Raw genomic sequence first — 25267 nt, 5'->3', positions numbered from 1 at the left:
GCTGGGTCCTAGCACCGATGGGGGAAACAGCTTTGCCCCCCACAACCTCCTCTCCTCCACCTCCCATCCTGATTTCATGCTGTCATTCCAACGAGCGGATCCAGGTTTCTTCTTGAACTACTCCTTTGAACCATCAGCAATATTATTATTATTACTATCACTGTTTGGGTGCCTCCAAGTCTTGGTGTACCTTCAAGACTTATTGCGATCGCGTGGATTTCATAGGGTTTTCTCAGACAAGGAATCCTCAGAGGTGTGTTGTCGAAAGGTTTCATGGCCGGAATCACTGGGCTACTGTGAGTTTTCCGGGCTCTATGGCCATTCTCCGGAAGCATTCTCTCCTGACGTTTCGCCCGCATCTATGGAAGACATCCTCAGAGGCTGTGAGGTCTGTTGGAAACTAGGCAAGGGGGGGTTATATATCTGTTTATGTATCTGTGGGATGTTTATATATATGTAGGATGTATATAAAATCCCACTTGCCTAGGCTCCAGCATACCTCACAACCTCTGAGGATGCCTGCCATAGATGCAGGCGAAACGTCAGGAAAAAATGCTTATGAAACATGACCGTACAGCCCGGAAAACTCACAGCAATCCTAAGAGGTAGTTTAGCCAGTTTCCCTTCTCTTAAAGATGGCCTATAGCAGTTAAGATTCTGGGTTGCTGTGATTTTTCCGGGCTGTATGGGCATGTTCCAGAAGCATTTTCTCCTGACTTTCGCCTCTATCTGTGGCAGGCATCTTTAGAGGTTGTGAGGTATATTGGAAACTAGTCCAGCGAGGTTTATATATATCTGGAAGGTCCAGGCTGGGAGAAAGAACTCTTGTCTGTTGGAGGCATGTGTGAATGTTGCAGTTGATCAGCATTGAATAACCTTGCAGCTTCAAGGCCTGCCTGTTTCCTGCCCCGGAGAATCCTTTGTTGGGAGGTGTTAACTAGCCCTGATTGTTTCATGTCTGGAATTCCCATGTTTTCAGAGTGTTGTTCTTTATTTGCTGTCTTTATTCTGGTGTTTTTTAATACTGGTAGCCAGATATTGTTCATTTTCATGGCTTCTTCCTTACTGTTAAAATTGTCCACATGCTTGTAGATTCGTTGGCCGTCTCCCCTCCAAGCACTAGCCAGAGCTGATCCTTCTTAGCTTTCAAGACCAGTGCCTTTGAAGTACTATTTATTATATACAGAACAGCCCCATCCTTGTACATGGCGCTTTAGACGTAAAAGGGCAACAGCACAGTGCCCAGACTTCTGGTTTGCAGTCTAAGACGTGACACAAAAGGCAAAGAAGATGGCCTTGTGTGTGTGTGGGGGGGGGGGGTCCACTTTGTTGGGTTCGTCCTTGTTCGTGATTGCTGCTGGATGCCTTCGACAGCGAAATCGAGAAGGGGGGGGGGGTTAAAGTGTTAGTGTTAAAGCCTGCAGAATTTCCTGCCCCTGGATGTGGCCATTACTATAGGGAGAATTACCCAAAGGTGAATCTATATTGTAGAATTAATGCAGTTTGACATCACTTTCCCTGGCTCAGTGCTATGCAATCAAGGGAATTGTAATTTCACAATGTCCTTAGCATTGTGTTGTCGAAGGCTTTCATGGCCGGAATCACTGGGTTGCTGTGAATTTTCCAGGCTGCATGGCCATGCTCTGGAAGCATTCTCTCCTGACGTTTGTCCTGCATCTATGGCAGGCATCCTCGAGGTTGTGAGCTCTGTTGGAAACTAGGCAAGGGAGGGTTTACATATCTGTGGAAGGTCCAGGGTGGGAGTAAAACCCCATTTGCCTAGTTTCCAACAGACCTCACAACCTCGAGGATGCCTGCCATAGATGTGGGCGAAACGTCAGGAGACAATGCTTCTGGAACATGGCCATACAGCCCGGAAAATTCACAGCAACCCAGTCTTTAGCCTTCTCTGCCAAATAATGCTGGTGCCTTCCCAAAGTACAACTCCCGGGATTCCGTGGCATTGAGTCACTGCAGTTAAAGTGGTGCCAAACTGCATTCCTTCTGCAGTTTAAATGTGCCCTTGAGAAACGTGGGGGGGGGGGGGGCTTTCCCCTCCTGTCCCAAGACGAGTGAGAGGCCTCAATAAGGCGCCGGTGCGTCTTATTTCGGAGTCAACCCGCTTCGCCTTCCTCCCTGCTTATGGTTCCGGACGTGGCATGTCGCCTGGGAGAGAGAGCAGAGCCATCGCTTTTGCTAAAAAGTCAGTTCAGATCTTTATCTATTTAATAATTTACTTTGATTTATGCCTAGGTTGCCTTTCAGCTCCAGCGGCTTCCAGGGCGATTTACAACTGAAATGCAATTTTTCTTCTTCCTCTTCTCCCTTTAAAGCCGCCGCTGCAAAACCTCTTGCGGGGGCAACAACCGTGGGAGTTGTCAGGTTGCTGTGAGTTTTCCGGGGTGTATTGCCATGTTCCAGAAGCGTTTTGCCCACATTTGTGGCAGGCATCCTCAGAGGTTGTGAGGTCTGTTGGAAACTAGGCAAGTGGGGTTTATATATCTGTGGAAAGCCCAGGTTGGGACAAAGAACTCTTGTCTGTTGGAGGCAAGGAATCAGCCAGGCTTTGAAGTTTTAAGGCTTTTCAATGCTAATCAAGGTGGCCAACTTGTTTGTGATAAGTGTGAATGTTTCAATTGGCCACCTTGATTAACATTGACTGTCCTGGCAGCTTCAAGATCTGGCTGTGAGTTGTAGTTTGGTCAGGCACTAACCCTCTTCGGTAGAGAAGGCTACAGGCTTTGTAAAGTGACAACTCCCATGAATCGAGGGCTTCCGGCTTGTGTTTGGGTGCCTGCCGTCTCAGGCAAGGAAGCCTCAGAGGAGGTTTGGCCTCTGAAATGCAGCCTGCGATCTTCTTTAGGGCGGTATTTTTATAGCATGGTTTCCTTACGCCTAAAAGCCTGCCAAGGGAAGGACCTTTAACTTTGTCCTTGCTTCCCCGACTCCTGCTTAAACGCAGTGACTGCCTTTCCTTCCAACTTATCTAAATCCTTTCAGTCGCTGAATCACTGGTTCCACCGGCACTTACAAATGTTCCCTGTCAGAATCTGTTTCCAAGCGATATCCACAACTCTCAACACGTCTTACTAATTTCAGGGAAACTCGCAGCTCTGATGGAAGACCAAGCGGCCCCTGCCTGCGTTTATGGCAGGCTGACTGGAAAGTCGATCCTTCTGGAATGTGAAACGAGGGGGTGCATACACATTGTAAAATTGATGCAGTTTGACACCTCTTTAACTGCCATAGCTCAATGCTAGGGAGTCGTGGGAGCTGTAGTTTGTACTCCTCGCCAGAGAAAGCGGAAGACCTTGTAAAAATAAAAATAAAAAAACGCCACGATTCCATAGCATTGAGCAAAACCAGTCAAAGTGGTGCCAAACTGCATTAATTCTAGATGTAGCTCAGAGCTAAGGTATCAGTGCCCACAGGAGTAAAAAAAAAAGTTTGCATTGAGCGAAACCCTCCTTTCATCAGAAAGGCCAAAACCATGTGTAGCAAAGCCAGAATAAGAATGATACCCTTCATGAAGAGAAGTGGGCGAAAGATCTGGGTCCCAAAGAGGATCCCTTTTCTTCCTGCTCTCTTGTATTTCAAAAGGAAGACTAAAGATCAAGTTCTTTCCATAGTGCTCCGTGGCTTGGTAATGTTAAGTGGAGCTGTCCAGCATTTCGACCTCCTGAAAGATGCAATGCTGCTTTTGAGCCATTGTCTTCTGAGGAATCCAAGAGAGGCTAGTCAGTGCCACACGCGAACCCTATCTTTTTTTCCAGAAAAAGATGCAGATCTCTATCTGTGAGAGGAACCATCTCAGTACTGATGTCTACTGATGGTTAATTTTAATAGATATCATGCCTACCTTGTTTTTAGTGACTGCATTCACGGCTTTATTCTTTAGGGGTTTTTTTCTCTTTAAAGCAATGGCATCAGCTACTTTGAGTAATATTTTAAGTGGAAAAGGTGAAGTGGAAATTACATAAATAAGTATATATCTTCCTCAAGTTTAGAAAGTGACAGTACTTCTGTAACTCCCTCACTATACAAACTGGGTTAACTTGGGTATGCTTTGTCCTGGGGAGCAGCAAAAATGTCTTTTCTCTGACTTTATGAATACATGTTCTATATTATTTATTAATTTATTAATAATAACACTATTCTTGTATCTCGCCATGATCTCCCCGAAGGGACTTGGGCAGCTTACACAAGAAAACAAGGTGCCTAAGAAGCAGAACATAAAATAAACACAATATCAAATACAATTGAATAAAACATATAAACATGTAAAATAACAACTTAAAACTGAGATTAAAACAGCACACATCCATCAATGGTGGCCAATGTAAACATGGCCAGGCTGTAAACAATGGGGTAAAGGAATGGGAATAAGTGCAAAGTTGTAACCATGCGACAATGGCATGGGATGTAGTGCAAGGTTGCATAACAATTTCGTAGATCAGCTAGGGACTAGGCATTCCCAAAAACTTGTTTGAATAGCTAGGTCTTAAGGTCCCTACAGAAGGAGGACAGTGTGGGGGCCTGCCTACTCTCCCTGGGGAGGATGTTCCAAAACTGGGGGCCACCACTGAGAAGGCCTTTCACTCATCCCCACCAACTGCACTTGTGATGGTGGTAGGACAGAGAGGAGCCCCCCCACCCACCCACCCAGTCAATATTAGAGCCAGCGGCAGTTCATGGGGTGATGCTGTCATGAAGATAGGCAGGACATGAACCATTTAGGGCTTTGTAGATAATAACCTGCACTTTGAATTGGGACTGGAAACATATCAGGAGCTAATGGAGCTGCTTTAGTAGGGGCATTGTGTGCTCCCCATAGCTAGCACCAGTTAGTAACCTGGCTGCCATTCTTTGCACTAGTCGCAGTTTTTGAGCCATCTTCAAAGACATCCCCATGTAGAGTGCATTGCAGTAATCCAGTCTAGATGTAACTAAGGCATGGACCACCATGGCCAAATCAGGCTTTTCGAGGTATGATTTCAGCTGGCGCACAAGCTTCAACTGTGCGAAGGCCCTCCCAGCCACCACTGACACCTGAGCTCCAAGTGTCAGCGCTGAGTCCAGGAGAGTCCCTAGACTGTGGACCTGATTCCTCAGAGGGAGTGTAACCCTATTGAGCACAGGTAGCCACCCTATACCCCAATCGTCCCCACAACTAACCAGGAGGACCTCTGCTTTGTCTGGATTAAGCTTCAGCTTGTTAGCCCTCATCCAGTTCATCACAACTGCCATAAATAATTCAATATATTTGAATTATTTCCCACTTTTCTCCCCATATGGTACCTAAGGTGTTTCACAATATAAGATGCTAATCTTGATGATTTATGCTCTGCTTTGTCCCCCAGCACGAAGACCCAAAGGAGCTAGCAATTTAAAAAACAATAGAGTTAAAACAGATAAAAAGTAAATATCAAAACATAATTAAACTAATTCAATTATTAAAACAATCCAGTTAAAAACAATTATAAAATAAAGAATTATTAAAAACAATTCTTCTCAAACAATATAGCACTCCCTGCCCTGTTTCTGTTTTAAAAGCCTATCCAGTTAAAAAGGTTTTAGCTTGCCTCTGAAAGGATAACAAGGAGGGGGGCATTCTGGCCTCCCTGGGGAGTTCCAGGCAAGGGGCAGCCACCAAGAAGGCCCTCTATCTTCTTCCCACCAAGTTTGCTTGCAATGGTGGTGGGACAGAGAGGAGAGTTTCTCCTGAGCATCTCAAGACCTGGGGGGGGGGGGGACTCATACAGGTAGGTGTGCTCTGCCAAATAGCCAGGACCTGAGCTATATATGTCATAACCAGAACTTTGAATTGTGCCCAGAAACACACTGGAAGTCAGTGGAGTTGTTGCAATGAGGGAGCTAACCCCAATTAACTATCTGGCTGTAGTTCTTTGAACCAACAGAAGATCTGAATGCTCTTCAAAGGTAGCTCCAAGTAGAGCACGTTATAGTAATCCAAACTAAGGCATGTACAGCCATGACTAGATCTGGCATCTCAAAAAACAGCCACAATTAGCACTTAAGCTTTAAATGTGCAGAGGAACTTCTGGTCACCACAGAAACCTGGGCCTCCAGGTTCAACACTGAGTTCAGGAATAGCCCTAAACTGTGAGCCTTTGTCTTCAGAAAGAGTCTTTCACAGCCTGAATCTCTGTCCCATTCTAATGCTCAGGAGCAACTACGTCTTGTCTGATTTAAGATTGTTTGCCTTCATCCAGTCCATTAATGATGCCAGGCTCTTGTTTAGGACCAGGACAACCTCCTTTTCTTGGAGTGAAAAGAAGTAGTATAGTTGTGTGTCATCCACATATTGATAACAGCTGGTAGGCTGTTAGGAATTGTGGGAGTTGAAGTCCAAAACACCTGGAGGGCCAAAGTTTTCCCATGCCTGCTCTAGATGATTTCTCCCATGGTTAAATAGCACAGGGGACAAAACAAAGCCCCGAGGAACCCTACAGACCAATAGCCAAGGGGGTGAATAGGAATCTGTCATCACCACCATCTGGGTTTGTCCCTTCTGAAGAAAAGTGCCTTCAAGTTCCATGGTAGTGAGGTGACCCAGGGCCAATGGTATCGAAAGCTGCTGAGAAGTCCAGCAGAACCAATAGGGAGGGACACATTTCCTTTGCCCAGTTCCCTGAATATGTCATCCACCAAGGCAGTCAAAGCTATTTCTGTCCCATAGCTAAGCCTGAAACAATGAATAATGCAAAAGCTTAAAAATTAAGTAAGCAATCATATTAAAGTTATCAATCTAAAACAGTTGAGAAGTTTAAAACTTGAGATATAAAATGAGATACCTCATAATTACAGAAATTCCAAATTTGAGATCATATTTTTCTGCATGTTGTTCATTCTGGTTAAAGGAATAGATATTGCTGAGAAATGAAAACAGTATGACTTAAGTTCTGGAAAGCACAGGTTTTTATGGTACAATAAGATTAAAGTGAATGTGTTTTAAAAATTATCATTCTGTGAGGCGTGCCCTATTGAGAATATGGATGAGATTCAAACCCAGATTATAGTATTATGGTCTCAACACAATAAGCTTTTTTATATAGAATTGCAATACCTGACAACTAAAAGTACAGTGTTAATGTTGGAGAATTGTCAAGAAAAAATCATTATTAAAGCAAAAGGACATCTATTGAGGAATGATATGAATTTAAATGTTTTTCATATTTATGTAAAAAAAACCCCTATGGCAACATTTAATTTGAAGCTCAATTATGTGTGAACGATGAACAAGTAATTGGTAACATTTAGAAGATTTTGTTAATATATAAGGTGGAAGATGAATATGTGAAGGATTGTATGATAAAATGGGCTAGAAATTTTGGACATACTAAAATATACAAATGGAGCAGTGTGAAAGAATGTGGTCAGAAAGTTTGAAATTTACTCTGTGTCATGAGAACTTAAGGAGAACATTTATAAAATGATGTATCATTGGTATATGACACTAGCAAAATTGTCTAAGATTTGAAAAGCATAGTCAAATTTATCCTATTTCTGGCCCAATAACATTTTAATTGAAAGAATATATTTTCTAGACATATAAAATTAAATGTTCATTTGACTCTCCAGATATCCAGAATAAACTTCAAAATATGCAGTTTCTATCACTACACAATTTAGAAATCTTTAGCTGTTTTTGGCCTTATTTTACTTTGATAATAAGCTCTAGCAGAGGTTTATTGAGTTCCTAAATTTGCAAGAAGAAGGAAGTTTTCATAGATAGCAATTTGTTAATCTGTAATAAATATCTTAGTATAATTAAAACAAGATAGAATGTACATAGAGAAATAAATGCTCACTGTCTCTTTTTGATCTAATAAATTCTGATATGTTACTGTATATTATCATAGTGATTGTTTATCTGAAAAGATATAGCAGTTCTCAGCTGACATTTGCATAGTGAAAAATCAAGCCCATGAGGATAGATATACATGTTCATGAGTGAGGAGAGCTGATCAATATTAACCGCAAGATGAGAAAAAAATCCTCAAATTAAAAGAGGAACTGATATTTTAGATGTGTTTCCAGGCACATAATAATGACCAGGGCTTCAGTAATACAGACTGGGAGGTGAATTGACATTCTGATCACCATAAAACACTTTTGACTTAAGAGGCCTTTGAGTACTGTCATCACTTAAAACATATTTTCTTCATTTCTTATATAACCCAGTGAAATTACTCACATACAAGCTCAGAGATGGTGAGTAGAGCCCTTTGCAGTTGTGTGTGTGTGTCAATGTATCTCTTTTCACTGTGTAGAATTGTAACTGAGAAGCTAGAGTAATCATAGGAAGATGCTAAAAGACCTCTGCCTCATTAGCTTAATAATGAGGAAGCACTGAAGGCTGTTTGATTGCACTCTATAAATAACAACAGTGAGGTAAACAGACTCAGTACGCAATGGGTTATATGTTTAGGTTACAGAGCTAGTCCCACTCTATATTCAAAGCTTAGGTTTAGGTCTTGGGGAGAATACTTTGATCCCTTCGTCCAGTGCTGCTGCTTTGCATTTTTGGAAAAGCAAAGAGCTCTTTTGTGGTTTGAGTGCTCTGCACAATGGATGTATAGCAAGTAAAGATGGTACAATGAGCATGGAACATAAGGACTTCAGGGTTATTTATAGAGTCCAACTTGGTATCTTGAAGGATGCAGGGTTATCTCATCTTCCATCATTATCTTAGCTATGATAAAAAAAGGGGGGGTAATGGAGTGGAGGAAGCATTTGATTGTGGGTGATGAAATAGATGTCTATGGTAGATATGGCAAATGCACATACCACCTACACATGCAATTGATATATGCAGTATGACTGGTTGATAAGAGTTTCCACAGGTCAAGGTGCTTCCCTTGGAGCTGGTTCTGAAGAGAGTGCCCCCTTTCTTTCTCCTCTTCTTATTCAGTTGGAGTCAGCCAGTATTCTACATTTGGCTGTTTACTGCATAAAGACTGCTATTTGTATAATAGTTTTCTACAACAAAATATTCCTCAGATAGAACACCTGAAATGTGAGGGAAAGCCCTCAGTGTTGGCTATTGCTTATGATAACATTTTTCTACAGCAAACTACAAGCACCAGTCTTTAATTTCTGTTGAATCCTACCATTGAATTGGCCTTTTTTTGGCTGCAACACCAGACCTACCCATTTCTCATCATTACACCATATCAGGCAATCATTACACTCCCATCTTCCATCTCCATTAGATTATCCCACCTCTCATCTTTGCTATTTCCCAGGCACTCTATCATTCCTAACTAGGTTTGGGCCTGAAAGAACAAGACTAAGTATTGAGGAGAATTATAAACAAACACTACCTGTGATATTGTACAACATCATTTCCAAACACAGGTTATATCACAAAACTAAAGGCATCACTCCTAGCTTCCAATTTCATGGCTTTATGGAGCATGAACAAACATGAAACAGCCTTAACATGGTAGGTATAAAAGCAACCGTTTCTCCCCACTGAGTAGCCATACACACTTTGGGTAAACAGTGGTTGTAGAAGACAGAAACAGACATCTTTACTTCATGCCAATTAATTTTTATCACAGTGATCTCAATAGGAGAAGTGCCTCACATTTAACATGACAGAATCCTTTTCCTTTATAGTTACTTCCCCATCTGTGTGCCTTGCTAAATGACTGCTTTATTGTATAATAAATGCACAAATAGTGAGTGGAACGAGAACTCCAATCATAAGTGAACCTAGAGTATTACTTCTACCAGCTAGTTTATTTTATAAACATTCACAAAATTCTGTGCTATTCCAGTTCAAATGCAGCAATCTTAATACTCACTAAACAGATATAGATAGGAAAATGATAGACGATATATACAAACCAGCAGCCACCAACTGCAAAGCTGTTGTTTTATCTTTGAAGGGATAGCCTACCACCTCAAGATACTGAGGCCGCTTCCACACAGCTCAATAAAATCCCACATTTTCTGCTTTGAACTGGAATATATGGCAATGTGGACTCAGATAACCAGTTCAAAGATACTGTGGGATTTTCTGCCTTGATACTTTGGGTTAAATAGCTGTGTGGAGGGGCCCTTAATTTTTAGCTTCTTTCAAATAGATCCCTTACAAAAAAAAAATCTTGGCCACTCCCTTCTGTTCCACACTGCACTGCACATCTCTTGCCTGCTTAATTTACAAAGAATGATACTTTGCTGCAAGGAGAATAGCCCTTTAGCCCCAATGATTACATGCCCTTACAGCAAAACATTTTTCCTCCTCTATTTCTTTATGTGAGGACAGGACATTGAGTTCCTATGGATGAAAGTATCATGGTGTATCACTTGGTGACCTTGAGCTCTCTGACTGAGCAAGCTCATCTCAGTGTTGTTATGTAGGATCCAAAGGGATACAATGGCTTCAGAGAGTAGAACACAAATATGAGAAACAGATACAGCTTGTTTACTCTGTTGTGCTGGAAGGCCTTTCGTGAAATAATAATTTTGTTTTGGATTTTATAAAGAGATATACATTTTGTTCACCTTGATCTAACAAGATGAGGTTATATAAGGCAGCAGCAACATCAGCAGCCGGTTTCTTCCACTTGGAATTGTTTTGCATAGCAAATTTTCTGCTACAATTGTACAGCATTCAGATTTTTCTTTCTTGCCTGCAGTCTCTTTAAGTCTCTAATTTTACTCAGCTTGTCTATCAATAACTTCTACCTATCTTTTGTTTTAGCTCTTTGGAGAATACAACTGTCCTTCCCTTTCTCCTTTTTTGGGGGAAGGGGAATTGCAAAATACGGCCAGGAGAGGTAAATGATGTATCTGATGCATCTTCACCAACTCTTTTAGGAAAACATGATGAATTTATTTGGCCTCAGTAATTATTCCCTCAGTAATTATTCTAAACAAGAAATATAGGGTATAAAGAAAATTACAGTTAACTAAACACACCAGAGACCCAGAAGTGGTGGAACAATTTGGTTTCAGGATAGTAGGAATAAAAGCATAAAGAAAAGAAAAAGGGAAAGGGGGAAGGGAAGACAGAAAAAAAGAGGGGGAAAAAATAAAAAATAGAGAAAACACGAGGAATCACACAAACAAGGGTATTTGTTGACTTCTGATCTCTTCTTCTTGGGATGTATCCTTAATGTTTTCCTTCTTTACCTAATCTCTCTTCACAATTTTTCATTGTCAAATGAATGATTTATTATTCTCTGAATTTATCTAGTCTTTAAAACATGTTTAGTCAGTTTTTTTGATTGGATGAACTTGATAATTTTTTTAGATGGAATGTTAAAATATCCATATTCATAATATCTGTAACTTTTATAATCCAATCTTTCATGTTTGGTGTCTCTTCAATTTTCCATTTTTTCGCATATTCTAATCTGGCTGCTGTAGTAAAGTATGTAAATAGTTTATCTTGATGGTTATTAAAAGTTGAACCTGTTATACCTAATAGAAAGTATTCTGGTTTCATTGGAAACTTTAATTTTAATTTTTTTGTTCTTTCATGTATATTTCTCCAAAACTTATTTGCTTCATTGTAAGTCCACCGCATATGATAAAAAGTGCCTATATGATTTTCGCATTTCCAACAATTCGGTTGTACGTTTTTGTAACATTTCGCTAATTTGTCTGGTGTCATATACCACCAGTACTGCATCTTGTACCAATTTTCCTTTAAATTATAGTAGTGTGTATAACTTAATTTCTTATTCCAACATTTTTCCCATTCTTCCATTTTTATATTATGTCCAATGTTGGTGGCCCATTTGACCATACAATCTTGTACTTGCTCGGTTTCTGCCGACCATTGGAACAGGGCTTTATATATTTTTGTGATTAGTATCGTATTTGTCTTTAGTATTTTGTCCCATATAGTATCTTTATCTGAAAAACCTAATTGTTTATCTTTCTTGAAATATTCCTTTAATTGCATATATTGAAACCAGGAGACATTTTTACATATAGAATTTATTTCCTCTTGTGACTTTAATGTATAAGTGTCCAATTGTTTTTCAAGAATATCCTTGTATGTTGGCCAATTACTCTATCCTAAATCTCTTCTTTGTTGAGTTTCCATGGAGGATATCCACTGTGGTGTTCTTTGACATAATCTACTTTTATAATTTTCCCAAATTTTTATTAGTGATAAGCTTTTATATTACCATGTAGTGTGTCAGTATTGCATAGTATACAGAGTAGGCATGGACAAAGTGTTTCTCTTCAACACTTGCTAGACTACTGTTTTCATTGGCCTTGAACATTAGCTATGTTCCAGAAGACTTTGGTCATTGCAGGAACAATACTGTTGCTCCCCCTGCCTAGGACAGTGTGTTAGATCTGGGAAAAAGGAATATTCATTCAGCCAGAAACCTCATAACATGTGTTCAGTATCGAAACAGGACACTGTTTTGCATCGTCAGTCCACTGATGTTTCTAATCCAGTTCATTTACACTGACTGGTTAGAGCAGGCATGGGCAAACTTCAGCCCTCCAGGTGTTTTGGACTTTAACTGCCACAATTCCTAACAGTCTACCTGCTGTTAGGAATTGTGGGACTTGAAGTCCAAGATACCTGGAGGGTTGAAGTTTTCCCATGCTAGAGACTCTCCAGAATTTCAGACAGTACCCGCCTACAATTACTGGATATTCAGCCTTCTGTGCCCTCTAGAGAATGAGTTGTGGGCATACTCTGTCCTTTAGCTTAAGGTATTCCACAAGGTCGAAGTATGAATAAAGGGAGCAGCCATCATACATAAACACTGAGTTTTCTGGAGCAAGTGTGAGATAAGAGAGGAGGGTGATATTTTGCCTATGCTACATTGTCATCTCTAGGGCTGATTACAGCTGGATCCTCTGCTCAAGGCTACCTCTGAAAAGTGCATGGTGACTTCATCTACTACAAGAAGCATCTGGTACTTCCTAATAATAGAATATAGGAGCTGTGAACACATCTAGCTGATTCCATAGAAAGTGTACTGCCTGCCTGTTTACTGACCTATAAAGCTCTCAGTGCCAATACTGGGCATATTTTAAGTACATTCTACCATTATTGCCTTCTGGAATGGTCCTTTTAGAGTGAATATCTCAGAATGACCTAATATATTCATTTCAGTGCAACAATTTCAACCATTGGAACCAATATCTTCTTCTTGTTCTAGAAGTTATGCAAAGTTTTGTATGTATTTAGCATCACTAGGACAATTTGTTTTTGTGTAGTGACAAAGTAGTGTTTAGACACTGGATTTATGGAATATCTATTCAAGGTCCATTCCAAATCAGTTGCAAACTCATGTTTTGTTCTTTTATTTTTTTTAAAAAAAAAAACCAAAAGCTTTTTTATGTGCCAACCACGGGTTTTGAATTAGGCTGAAGCATTAGATTCTTTAATATATTTCTCATAGAAATATCCACCTTGGGATACCAATATGCTTTCATTTGGCTAATGAAAACAACATAATGTGGAAAATATATAGTACTACAGATAGTATTATAAATAGAAAAAGCACCAATGTACAATAAATACCTTTAACGTGGTTAATTACCCATTTAAGTTCATGTCAGAAGGTGCCTTTGAATCTACATATTTAGAAACTGACCTACAGATTATAAGATACCTGTGTTTGTGGGAGTATGTGCCGCAAGCCACCTGGCAATTTATGATGATCTCATGGATATCCTTGGAGATAACTTGTTTGAAATACTTTTAAAATCTGTCAGTGCATCCACAGGTTGTTCTAGCTCAAAAGTCCAATCAAGATCCTGGCTTCCTTATCCTATTTCATTGAACCCATTTTTCTCTCCTTAAGCTTTAAATTTGTTTTTTGGTAAAATACAATCAGTCTTCCACATTTGTGGGTTTAACTTTTGCAGATCTGATTATTTGAAGTTTTGATTTATAGAGACTCTCTAGGAATCTCTAAGTCCTGTAACACAGTTCTATGGCCAAATTCTGATCACTGAGTTGCATTGGGGGCATACTGTAAAGTACAATCTTGGGATACAAATAAAATTTATCATATTTGAATAATGGATGAAAAACGGAAGTCTCTGGATATCAGGAAATCCTGACAGGCACAATCAGGACTGTATATAGTTCTATTGTGTGAAAATTGTATTGTCTGCACAGAAACCAAGTTTTCTGTGCAAAAGATAGCACAGAATAATTGACAATTAACAGCTAATAGTCCTTGAAAACTGTTCTGTTCTGCTTGTAAAGATTTTTTTTTGAAGATGAAAAATATTTTTGGAAGATTTTCTCACACTGGGGAGGATGCTTTTTAGGTGGCTGTTATTTGTATACTGCATTCTTAGTTGGCTGACGACTTACAACAACCCTATGAATTTAATAGGGTTTTCTTAGGCAAGGAATATCCAGGGGTTTTGTCAATGAGCATGACATTTATGAAGGTTTACATCCTTTGTACAATCTTAAGTGAAATATCAGATAGCAGAAAGGCGGTTATGATTCGTCTCGCATGTTTTTTCTGTTGTGAATGCTCTTCTACCAGCATAACCCTCCTCTTTAGCCCAATCTCACCAAGGTGCAGGTGGAGTGATCCCCCTCCCCACAAGAAAGTGGAGAACATGTGGGGTGACAAAGGAGGCAAAATTCAGATTTAGACATCATCCAACCAAGGAATGTAGCCACAATGAGAGTAGAAAATTAAACCAAGTTGTGACAACTTCTACATAATTCTATCCTCATGCGAAGTCTTGGCTTTGCATTTTCCTCCAAGAAGCTTGGGGAAAAGAAGTCTTCACTTACAAAGAGCAGAACATGCAAAGATATCTACCATTTATCCACCTTGTAGCATTCATAACCAGAACCGCAAAGGAGAGAAATGATCCTCAAACTGGATTTCCTACTCTTTATCAAGGCCTTCAGCAGCAAAGCTCAGAAGAAACGGCTAAGTGATACTAAGAGAACTGCCTTTGCTGTTAAGTCCACAGAAGTTTTACAGCAAAGGCCTGAGTGTGCACCAGAGACCAAAAAGATTCTGTGCCCTTTACACAAAAGGCCCCATAGTCTTGCAGACTGCATTAAGTTTGTTAAGAAACCTTATGAAGAGAGGGTTGTGATAGTGGAGAAAGCAAAGGTTTGCTTCAAGTGTTGTAGCTTCCAAAGTCATTTTGCAACGAATTGCAAGTCAACGGTAAAATGTACTGAGTGCAGTAGCACCAAACATTGCACAGCCATGCACAATTTCAAAGCCAAAGGAAAAGCAACCAACTCTGAAAAAAGGTAATCAGATTCTGCAGCCAAGCTTGTTCCTTATCCTCACAGAGAAGAAAAGAAGCCCGTCATAGCCTGCACCAAGCTATGCCAGGACTCCACCCAGCCACGGACTGCCATAGCTAGTTTGCTCAAATCTCCTGTGAGATAAAGTTTAGAAAGTTCCAACTTAGTTTTAAGAGTCATGTGCCCTTGCATTGGTGTGACTTCCACTTTTAACTTTCTTAATAATGAAATTCTAAGTTTGCTCGGATAACCTTCACTATGTAAATCAATGTACTGGTATTTTGTTGGGTTTGCCAGAAGAAAAACTTCAGTATGTGTGTGAAGTTCCCTAGTGCTCATTTTGAAATAAAGCTGGAGCTGTTTAAATGTCAGCATTTTAAGTCACCTGTCAACATAAAAACACCTAGGTAGAGGTGCTGGAAATTAATTATTTAGTACAACTGGAGCTGGTTTCGACTTCAACTTTGAGAAGCAGAGTAGGAGGAGATGTAAAACTCAGATGGATGAGTAATGTTATCAGATCCCTCCTAAAATGCTATTTTTCAGGCTTTTCTACACAGGGAATTGTTATAGCTCTTAAGCACAAACATTCCACTCTTAATATAGGTGGCTAATTCTTATACTGGTGGCACAGTGCGTTAAAGCGCTGAGCTGCTGAACTTGCGGACCAAAAGGTCCCAGGTTCAAATCCCAGGAGTGGAATGAGCGCCCGCTGTTAGCCCCAGCTCCTGCCAACCTAGCAGTTCGAAAACATGCAAATGTGAGTAGATCAATAGGTATTGCTCCGGTGGGAAGGTAATGGCGCTCCATGCAGTCATGCCGGCCACATGACCTTGGAGGTGTCTAACAATGCCAGCTCTTCGGTTTAGAAATGGAGATGAGCACCAACCCCCAAAGTCGGTCACGACTGGACTTATCGTCAGGGGAAAACCTTAACCTTAATGCTTATGAAATGTATATGGACAGCCTTTGGAATGACTTATGACCAGTTCCAATGGTTATTGACTCCCTGATCCAGCAAAAGCTGTGGGTAAGTAGCCATGTGTATCTTGCAACCCTATCTCAGGAGTACACCATCTCTATTTATATAAAAATTTAATGTGCGTTTTTCCCATTGAGCAAACAATAAAACCACTGAACCAAATCACACCAAATTTGGCTACAAAAGACATAGTCATCCAATCTATGTCTTTCAATTAAAAAAACCTAGAAAAATAAAGTTCAAATTACAGAGGATTAGGAAGAGCCATTCTCCCCCTGGCTGCAAGTCAGAAGGGTAGGCCCTGCCCCGTTTAGACCTCGTTCACTTCGTGTCCTAGCAACCCTCTCAGCCATAATGGCTGAGGGTTCTCTTAATAATAATAATAATAATAATAATAATAATCATCATCATCATCATCATCTTTATTTATACCCCGCCACCATCTCCCCAACAGGGACTCGGGGCGGCTTACATGGGGCCATGCCCAGAACAATACAATATAACAAAATATAATAGAACAACAAATCATAACACATTAAACAACACAATAAAAGAAAATATACACTACATTAAACAAGATCAAAAGAACAATAAAACCAAGGGCGGGCCACATGAACACTAGGTTAAAACTCGGGGTGAGAAATGAAGTAGGAGTAAAAACCACAGAGGACAGGGTCATAAAGTGGCGGTGCAATCTGGAGGACAGATATTGAAGGAGAGCAGCAAAAGGGATGTATGTAGTGATTACTCTCCAAAAGCACAACGGAAGAGCCATGTTTTCAGGTCTTTCTTAAAGGCTGCTAATGTGGGGGCTTGCCTAATCTCACCGGGCAGTGAGTTCCACAATCGGGGGGCCAGAGCAGAGAAGGCCCTCTCCCTTGTTCCCACAAGGCGGGCCTGAGATATCGGCAGTGGCGACAGGACAGCCTCCCCTGATGATCGTAGGGATCGGGCAGGTTTATGATAGGAGATACGGTCACGAAGGTAGGTGGGTCCCAAACCATTTAGGGCTTTATAGGTGATGGTCTGCACCTTGAATTGGGACCGGAAAATAAATGGCAGCCTCTTCCACACTGCCTACAAAATACAGATTATCTGATTTGAACTGGATTATATGGCAGTGTAGATTCAAGGCCCTTCAATAAAATTATATAACCCAGAATGCCAAGGCACATAATCCACAGCATCTGCTTTTAACTGTATTATCTTGAGTCCACACTGCCATATAATCCAGTTCAATGTGGATTTTTTTTTACAATTGTGTAGAAGGGGCCTCATATAATCCAGTTCAAACCAAATAATATAAGATTATTAATATAATATATAAAAATACTGTGGTATAATAAAACAGAATCATATAATCTCAAAAATCAGGACAGTAATTAAAGAACCAAACTCTGAAATCAGGGGAATTCTGGACAGGAAACAATCAGGGCCAGCTAGCACCTCCCAACAAAGGATTCCCCCTGGCAGGAAGATGAGTAGGGAGAAAAGTAGTGTGTATTATCAGAATCATTATTGTTGTTGTTGTTTTGTTGTTGTTGTTGTTGTGTTGCTATGAACCATGAAAATGAACACAATCTGGTTCCAAGTGTTTAAAAAACTCTAAAATCAGAACAGTAAATAAAGAACAACATGCTGAAAACGGGAATTCCAGACATGAAACAATCAGGGCCAGCTAATACCTCCCAACAAAAGACTCCCCCAGGGAGGAAGCAGCCAGGCTTTGAAGCTGAAAGGCCATTACATGCTAATCATTCTGGCTAATTGCAGCATTCATACTTGTCTCCAACAGACAAAAAAAGGAACAACTAGAAATATTGTATATTCACAAGCTTTAGGAAATAATATATACTAACTACCACCAATTCCTCAATTCCCATATCACCATACTTTGCCACAGCAACACGTGGCTGATCACAGCTAGTATTTCCTATAAAAATATGCTGTTCAGTGAGATCTCAGATATGCATTGCAGTGTTGCAAAGATGTGATGGCATCTATGACATAAGCATAAGCATCACCAGTCTGCAATGTGTATGCAGTGACATGCTTACAGATGTGCTACTGCCTTCTTCTTCAGTAGTCTTATGATGGTATAATATGCCACAGAGTTAAAATCTGTAGCTGATTGATACTTTGCAGTTGTTCCATAATATTCCACTTTGCTTCCATGTGCAGAGTTCAGCTGCACCCAGCAGTGAAAGTCACAAAGCCTTAGTTATTTTCACAGGCAATTGACTAGGATGGTAAATAATATTTTGTGAAAAAATACTGAAACAAATGGTTGTTAGGAAACCAAGGTAATTGCGCTTACCATAGAGATCTCTAAGCATTAAAAAACATTGATTTCACAGAGTTTTATTCAATTAAATAAGGGCATTTTGCAAGATTTATTCACAATAATTGAGTCATCCATCTTTAATTTTCTCTACCCCCATTGTTTACAGTATGCTGGTTTACTTAAGCTATATAACACATTCACCAACTGTAAGGAGAGCATAATTCTTGCTTCTAGAGTAAGAGATAATTTTCTCAGAAGAACAGAATTACAGTACAGCCCCTCATATCCATGGGTTCAAAATCCATGGTTTCACTTACCTATCTATGCTCCAAAAATAAAATATTCTTCTCCCCATTAGAAGTGTTTCTGGGCCTCTGGGTTTTCCATTGGCAAGCTTCCGGCCCAAGCATAGTCAAAACAATGTTTGCTATTACTCATGGCTTCAGATATCAATGACAAGTCTTAGAATTTATGTTATTTAACATGATGGCAGCAGCAGCAGAATCATTTTATTTCCTCTCAGTTCTCTATCCAAAGTCTTGTTAAGATATAAACCATTTAGGTTTTCAGTTTGGGGATTTTGCTGAGCAAAGCAGACTAAAGAGAATTGAGGGCTTTGTTTAATCCATATAGCAAACCGTTCATTATTCCTCTATGACAGGACATGAGTGACCTTTAAAGATTTATTGCCTGCATATGTACCTGTTACATGAAAAGAAAGTTTTCTTTTTTCTTCACTTTTTTTTGACAATAGGTAAAGTCTTTTTTCCTTTGTGAGACATTTAGTTGTGTATGTTTGTTGTGGCTTTTTTGTGTAAGTTTCTAAATTATTACTTTGTAATGTTTTACTTGGGTTATTCTGAAACCACAGATGTCTTGAAATATTGTAAATAAAACATTTTTTTAAAGTAGCTATAAATCCTGCTTTCTAATATTTTGATGTCTTTCAAAATAAACAATGTATCCGTCAGAGCCAGCCCAACATAGAGGCCAATGTAAGCGCCTGCTTGTGGACCATCTTCTCGCAAGATCTTACGAGGACCCACGAGACCTCACGAGAAGAGCTAGGCCTCAGTTGAGGCCTTCCACGTTCGGCGAGGAGGGAGCCGATGGTCCCCGCTGCTGCCGCCGCCGCTGAAAGTATGTGTGGGGCCTGGGGGGGGGGTGCAATTTTGGGGGGGTGGTGCAGCCATTAGGTTCGCCTACAAGGTGAAATTACCTAGAGCTGCCTCTGATATCCATATTACTCAATCAATCTCTCCTAGGTATTGCCTTCCAGGTGTTTTGAGCTAACCCAGTATTTTCATTTGCATTTTGTACATCTCAGAAGCCTCCCAAAATGTGATGTCTCATGGGCCTTGTAGTCCCGTTCCTAGTACTATGGTGGCAGACGAAGAGGAAAACATGGGATTTACACCGTTTCAGCCAGAAACGGAGCCCCTGCACCTGCAGGATGTTTGCCCTCAAGAATCCAGCCAAACAAGCCTTGGGCAGAATTCTCCCCCGTTTTCTCGAAAGGACAATTATAATAGAGATAGAGGGGCGAGGGAGGCTAATCGCCGCTCTCTCAGAATCGCTGCCAGACAATTAGCTGATTAAGCCTGTTTCCCTTGGGAAATTCTAAGGAGTCATGCATCTGGACACAGTTTGGGTTTCACTTCTTGTTCTCCAGGGAAAGTGTTCCTTGGCGGTAAAACAAGATCCTATATAGGTGTTTTACCGCAAGGAGATCCTTGCGGAGTCAATTCGTCAGCTTGAGGAGTGAGATCGTGTGTGGACTACGCAACTCCAGTTCCTTGTTTCCAGGACCAAGTTCCAAGCCTGCCTTGTTCCCTGGACCTCGCCACGGACCTTGTTCTAGTTCCAAGCCTGCCTTGTTCCCCGGACCTCGCCACGGACCTTGTTCTTGCTTCTTGTTGCCTCGTATCAAGTCTTGTTTGCCAAGAATCTAGTTTGTTTTCCAGCCTTGTTGTCAAGCTCCAATGGACTAAAGGACCTTGTCATTTCCCCACACTTTGCTCGGCAAAGTGTGTGTTTCGGTTATTGGATTATAACTTTGGACCTTAATATCTTCTATTGGACATTATTTTCCTGGACTATATTTGACCTTTCCTGAAAGGTCTATTTCTGAACTTTATTCTTCACTTGTTTTTATTGACTTTATATATTCCTTTAATAAAGATATTAGATAGATTCTGGTCTCTGCGCATGGTTATTGGTGCTCTGCAGCCTGGGTCCTGACACAAAATCAGTTTAATTTTCTGCACAAGGAATCAAAGCAAAGCCAAAAAGGCTGCCTTTCCTTTTTAAATTAATGGCCTCTCACCATGAGGAAAGGGAAGCAACAGGGAGAAAGAGACCTAGGGCCCATCCAGACAGGGTCCATAATGCAGGAACTTCTGCAGTTGTACCAGAGACATCCTTATGACGTCTTCGGTAAAACTGAATTAAGTTGAGACAAAGCAGGAAAATCCTTCTTTGTCCTGAATTAATTTGATAGCCTGTTGCACCCCAAGGCAGCGTGAGCACTGGAAACCAGACAGAAACCAATAATCATGTAATATCTTTATTAAAACAATTATAAATTCAGGAATGAATAAGTGGAAAGGATGAGTGGATAATAGTCCTTTGTAAAAAGGTATGAATTAGTCCAAAGAGTTGAAGAGAAATGTCCAATATTATTGTCCAAAGTCCAGAAACCGAAACACGCTCAAAACTGTTGGAAAGTTCTTGAGCAGGGAACAACAAGGAAGCAAAACTGAATAACAAAGTCCAAAGTCACTAGGAAGTCTTTGATATCAAGGCAGGAACAAGACGAAGCTAAGACCAAACTTGATTCAGGAACAAGGCAAGAAGTAGGATTTACTCCGGGTCTACTTGGGAGTCACGGCTCGGCTTGGCCGCCAGGAACAGGAAACTTGGCTTGGTAGAATCAGGAGCTAGAGTCGGTGAACTGTTCTCAGGAAATAGCTACGTTGACACCGCAAAGTGTTCACAGTGCAAGACACTTTTATGGAACTTAGATCTGATCACAACGAAGGGAAGCCAAACTCCCCAGAGGTTCCCAACGGAATCTTCTATCCATTATCCCCTCGAGATGCCAAGTGGTTATTCCTTCAGAGCCCTTGTTTTTCTGATCTCTGGTGATGCAGAAACTCCCTTCTCTGGGGAACTCGGAACATCTCGCTCAGTTATGGGAGTAATATTTCCAGTTTCTCTCCCAATTAAGGAATCATTTGAGCTATCAACAGCCGGCAGCTGTAATTGGAAGGAACTCTGCGGACCCTTTAGACCCACACCTTTGTGAAAGACACAGGTCTAATGGACTATGGGCCCTGTGTGGATTAGGCTCGGGAACCGCATCACATGATCCCCAGGCCCAATCCACACAGCTCTCTCAGGCTTTTCAAGCACCAACTCCCCCCCCCCCCCCAAAAAGGCTTTTAAAATTAAAAGAACTTACCTGGCTACCATTAAGATCCTGCCAGAGTCCTCCTGGTGCATAGAAATCACATGTCAAGAGATGGGAGCTGGAGGAAAATAACTCTTTAACCCCACCCCCCCTTCTTGTCTCTTGGTGTGTAATGTTAGATAAAGAAAGAAGAGGAAAATAAAAGAAAAATTATTTTGCCTCCAGGGTTCTGTATCAGAGAACTAAAAAAAAACAATTTTCCAGAATCTTTAAAAGAAACCTTAAAAGTAAGAAAAATATCATAGCATGTCTTACCCTTATCACTGTTAGTTTTGTGATCTTTTGAAGGAAAATCAGAATGAGAAGCTTATCCTTTCATTATATTCCATTGTACTTCCTTTCGGTTTAATGTCTTCCATTTGCAAAGGTACTGGGAGAGCATCGAGACACCTCCTGAGAAAAGTGTGTCCTTTAGGAGGCGGTGTGTGCACTTAAACGCATGCCTAAGCAAGTTTCTTAAACATTCTTCAGCACACATTTAAGTGCTGTCTGGAAGTGCCCTGAGAAAGCACAGAATTCTGGGAAATGTAGTTTGGGAAGGCAAGGAGCCCTATGCCAAAGAATTCAAAAGGCCCTGCCCTAAACTACATTTCCCAGAATTTTGCTCAGCATCAGAAAGCCCCAATCAGGAGAGCTATTTTCCCTCTGTAGCAGCCACCAGCCAGAGTTCCAATGCACTGTTGAATCTTCAAAGAGGAAGACTAACTAATACTTCTAGTAAGTAAATCTCTGTACTAGGCTGGGAAGAAATCCCTAAATGGAAGTTCTATTGGTTAATATGAGATACTTTCAATGGAATAGCTGTTGTGGCTTCTTCTTTTAAACAGCTTTAAAAGTCAAAACTTCTTTTTAAAAAACCTAAAATCAGTAGATGTATGAATATTTCTGAAAGTTGGGGAAAATTATCCTGTTATCTAGTGTCATTGTATAGAAAATTGAAGGAGATAGCTCTTGTAGGGTTTTTTTTAAAAAAATCCGCAAATATGTGAATATGTGAAATATTCTGAAATTTGGTGGGCTAACAGTGGTAAATGTGTTCTACCACTGTAGCAAGTTTCACCCCAATAGCTGTAAAAATTATGGAGAAAGGAGCCCCTGAATTTCTCCCACTTGTTCAATTACTATCATGAAAAAGTAACAAAATTTTGTTACTCTCATTATAGTAACAAAGGTTTTACTAACTATACTTCAGAAACACTTTAGACATGAAACACCAGTGCCCCTTAATTTTATAATAGCTTTTGAAACTTTTTTTTATCGCTCGCACATGCCTAATGTCTATTAATTTCTGTGCTGCAGATGCAAGAATCAGGAGCCCCAGTCTTGAAGTGATGTGGGTCCAAGGTCCAATCACAGGATGATCTTTCTTCCTAAAGGCAAAGAATCCCAAGAAATGTTCTACATGTTATACACAGAGACTGAACCTGTTCAGACTGCAGATGTGGGGTTTTGGCATGTGCCTGCCTGTGAAATCAATAAGCAGCAAAATATCTTAGCTGTATTTTGTATCCTCATTACTATGTAGTCAATTGACACATTAGGGAAAAAAATTTCACACAGTCCTCCTACACATGTGTAAGTAGTCTGCGTCTGGGGAACATTCTAAAAATATGACCCAACCTCTCTTACAGCCTGAAGTAATATAAACCCCTCTCAGTTCAGTTCAGTCTTTTGAGGAGTGTTGCAGAACAGTTCTAACTTAACATCAGAGCTCCGGAGAAATACAAGTGTAGCTTTAACAATCCTGTATTGCATGTTCATGCATTAGACCAGACAGAGAATGGCAGCAAAGACTTTTTAGTCAATATAAAAAAAAAATGATCTTCAGTGTTTGCTTTACATTTATTAAGAAAAGTCACTGAAGCTCCTGAAATGTTTCATTTTGATGAAGAGGTAATTTGGTGCTTCACATTTTTATGAATGAAGATATTGTTTGAGATGTGAAATAACCTAAACATGCCTTTATCTAGTTTCCTCATGCTTTAAGAAGACAATTATATTCAGATGACTAAGCAAACAGCCCAGACATATTGCCTTCTTTCTTGGCTGAAACAATGATCAGAATTGCCAATGAAAAAGATCAATAGGTGATGCCCCAGTACACATTTTCACTTAGGTAAGGTATCCTTTTTTATGTTTGTTATCACTGTAATAAAATGTGCCATGGTTTCCTAGAAATAACACACAGACCTGAAAAAATGGTGCTGAGCAATGCCAAATGCTGTAAGTAAAGGCTTGATGAAGTCTGGTGAGGAGCCAGTGTGTTGTAACAATCTGGGCTTTGTACTAAAACTTTGGAGAACAGGGTTTTAATCTTGATCTTCTGATGCTCATTGATGGATTTTATGATGCTTTTAGTCTGTGTTTTAATTGCTCTTAATTATAATGTGGTTATGCATTTTATTTTATATCTTGTTTTACATCTTGTTTTTTGGGCTTGGTCCCCATGTTAAGCTGCCCCAAATCCCTTCGTGGAGATGGAGGCAGGTTATAAGAATAAAGTTGTTGTTATATTATTATTATTATTATTATTATTATTATTATTATTATTATTATTTTATTGTATGACACAGCAAACAAGATAGATATGCTGGATTTCATATCACAAAATCACAAGTCGAACACTTCCCAAATGTCTAGGACTGTGTGATGTATTTTCGGATGATGCGTGCAGATCCCAGTAGGGTGGCCTTTTGCAGTTGACAGATCGTAATTTTGTCAATGTCTATTGTTTCCAAATGCCGGCTGAGATCTTTTGGCAGGGCACCCAGTGTGTCCATCACCACTGGGACCACCTGCACTGGTTTCTGCCAGAGCCTTTGAAGTTCAATCTTGAGGTCCTGATAGCAGCTGAGTTATTATTATTATTATTATTATTATTATTATTATTATTATTATTATCTTGTCCCAGCCATGAAAGCCCACTGGTTGGTTCTGGGAATTTCAAACATCTGTAGCCTCAGAAAACCCTATAATAAATTCACATTAAGGGCACCATAAATCAGAAACAACTTGAAGACAGACAACAATAACCACAAGGAGAAGCCTGTTATATTCTCTCCCTGTTGGACTCTTAAAATTATATTACATTTTGGGGGTGTGAAGATAATCTTTTGCCAAATGCTTTTCCTGTGAAAGTTTCCTCCAGACATCTGAACAAAATCTTGCATCCTGCAGCCTTTACTTTGCTATGTCTGCTATTTCACTCTCAGTTTTAATGCAGGTCCCCTTAAGAGATTTCTCTTTTATTGCAGACCACACTCTTCTTGACCTGTACTA

The 25267-nt window shown here is 40.2% G+C and overlaps 1 long non-coding RNA gene across 1 annotated transcript; it reads left to right on the top strand.

Annotated features, from left to right (window-relative positions):
• Nucleotides 1-558: 558 nt before the first annotated feature.
• On the top strand, nucleotides 559-24507 carry LOC103281137 (uncharacterized). The gene is made up of 3 exons (XR_507584.2): nucleotides 559-2203; nucleotides 19488-19656; nucleotides 23288-24507. It is a non-coding gene; the product is annotated as an uncharacterized LOC103281137 (long non-coding RNA).
• Nucleotides 24508-25267: the final 760 nt, after the last annotated feature.

The sequence above is a fragment of the Anolis carolinensis genome, chromosome 1 (assembly GCF_035594765.1).
Source record: "Anolis carolinensis isolate JA03-04 chromosome 1, rAnoCar3.1.pri, whole genome shotgun sequence".
Lineage (NCBI taxonomy): Eukaryota > Metazoa > Chordata > Lepidosauria > Squamata > Dactyloidae > Anolis > Anolis carolinensis.
The sequence above is the reverse complement of the archived record's forward strand: the minus strand, read 5'-3'. Positions and strand labels throughout refer to the sequence as shown.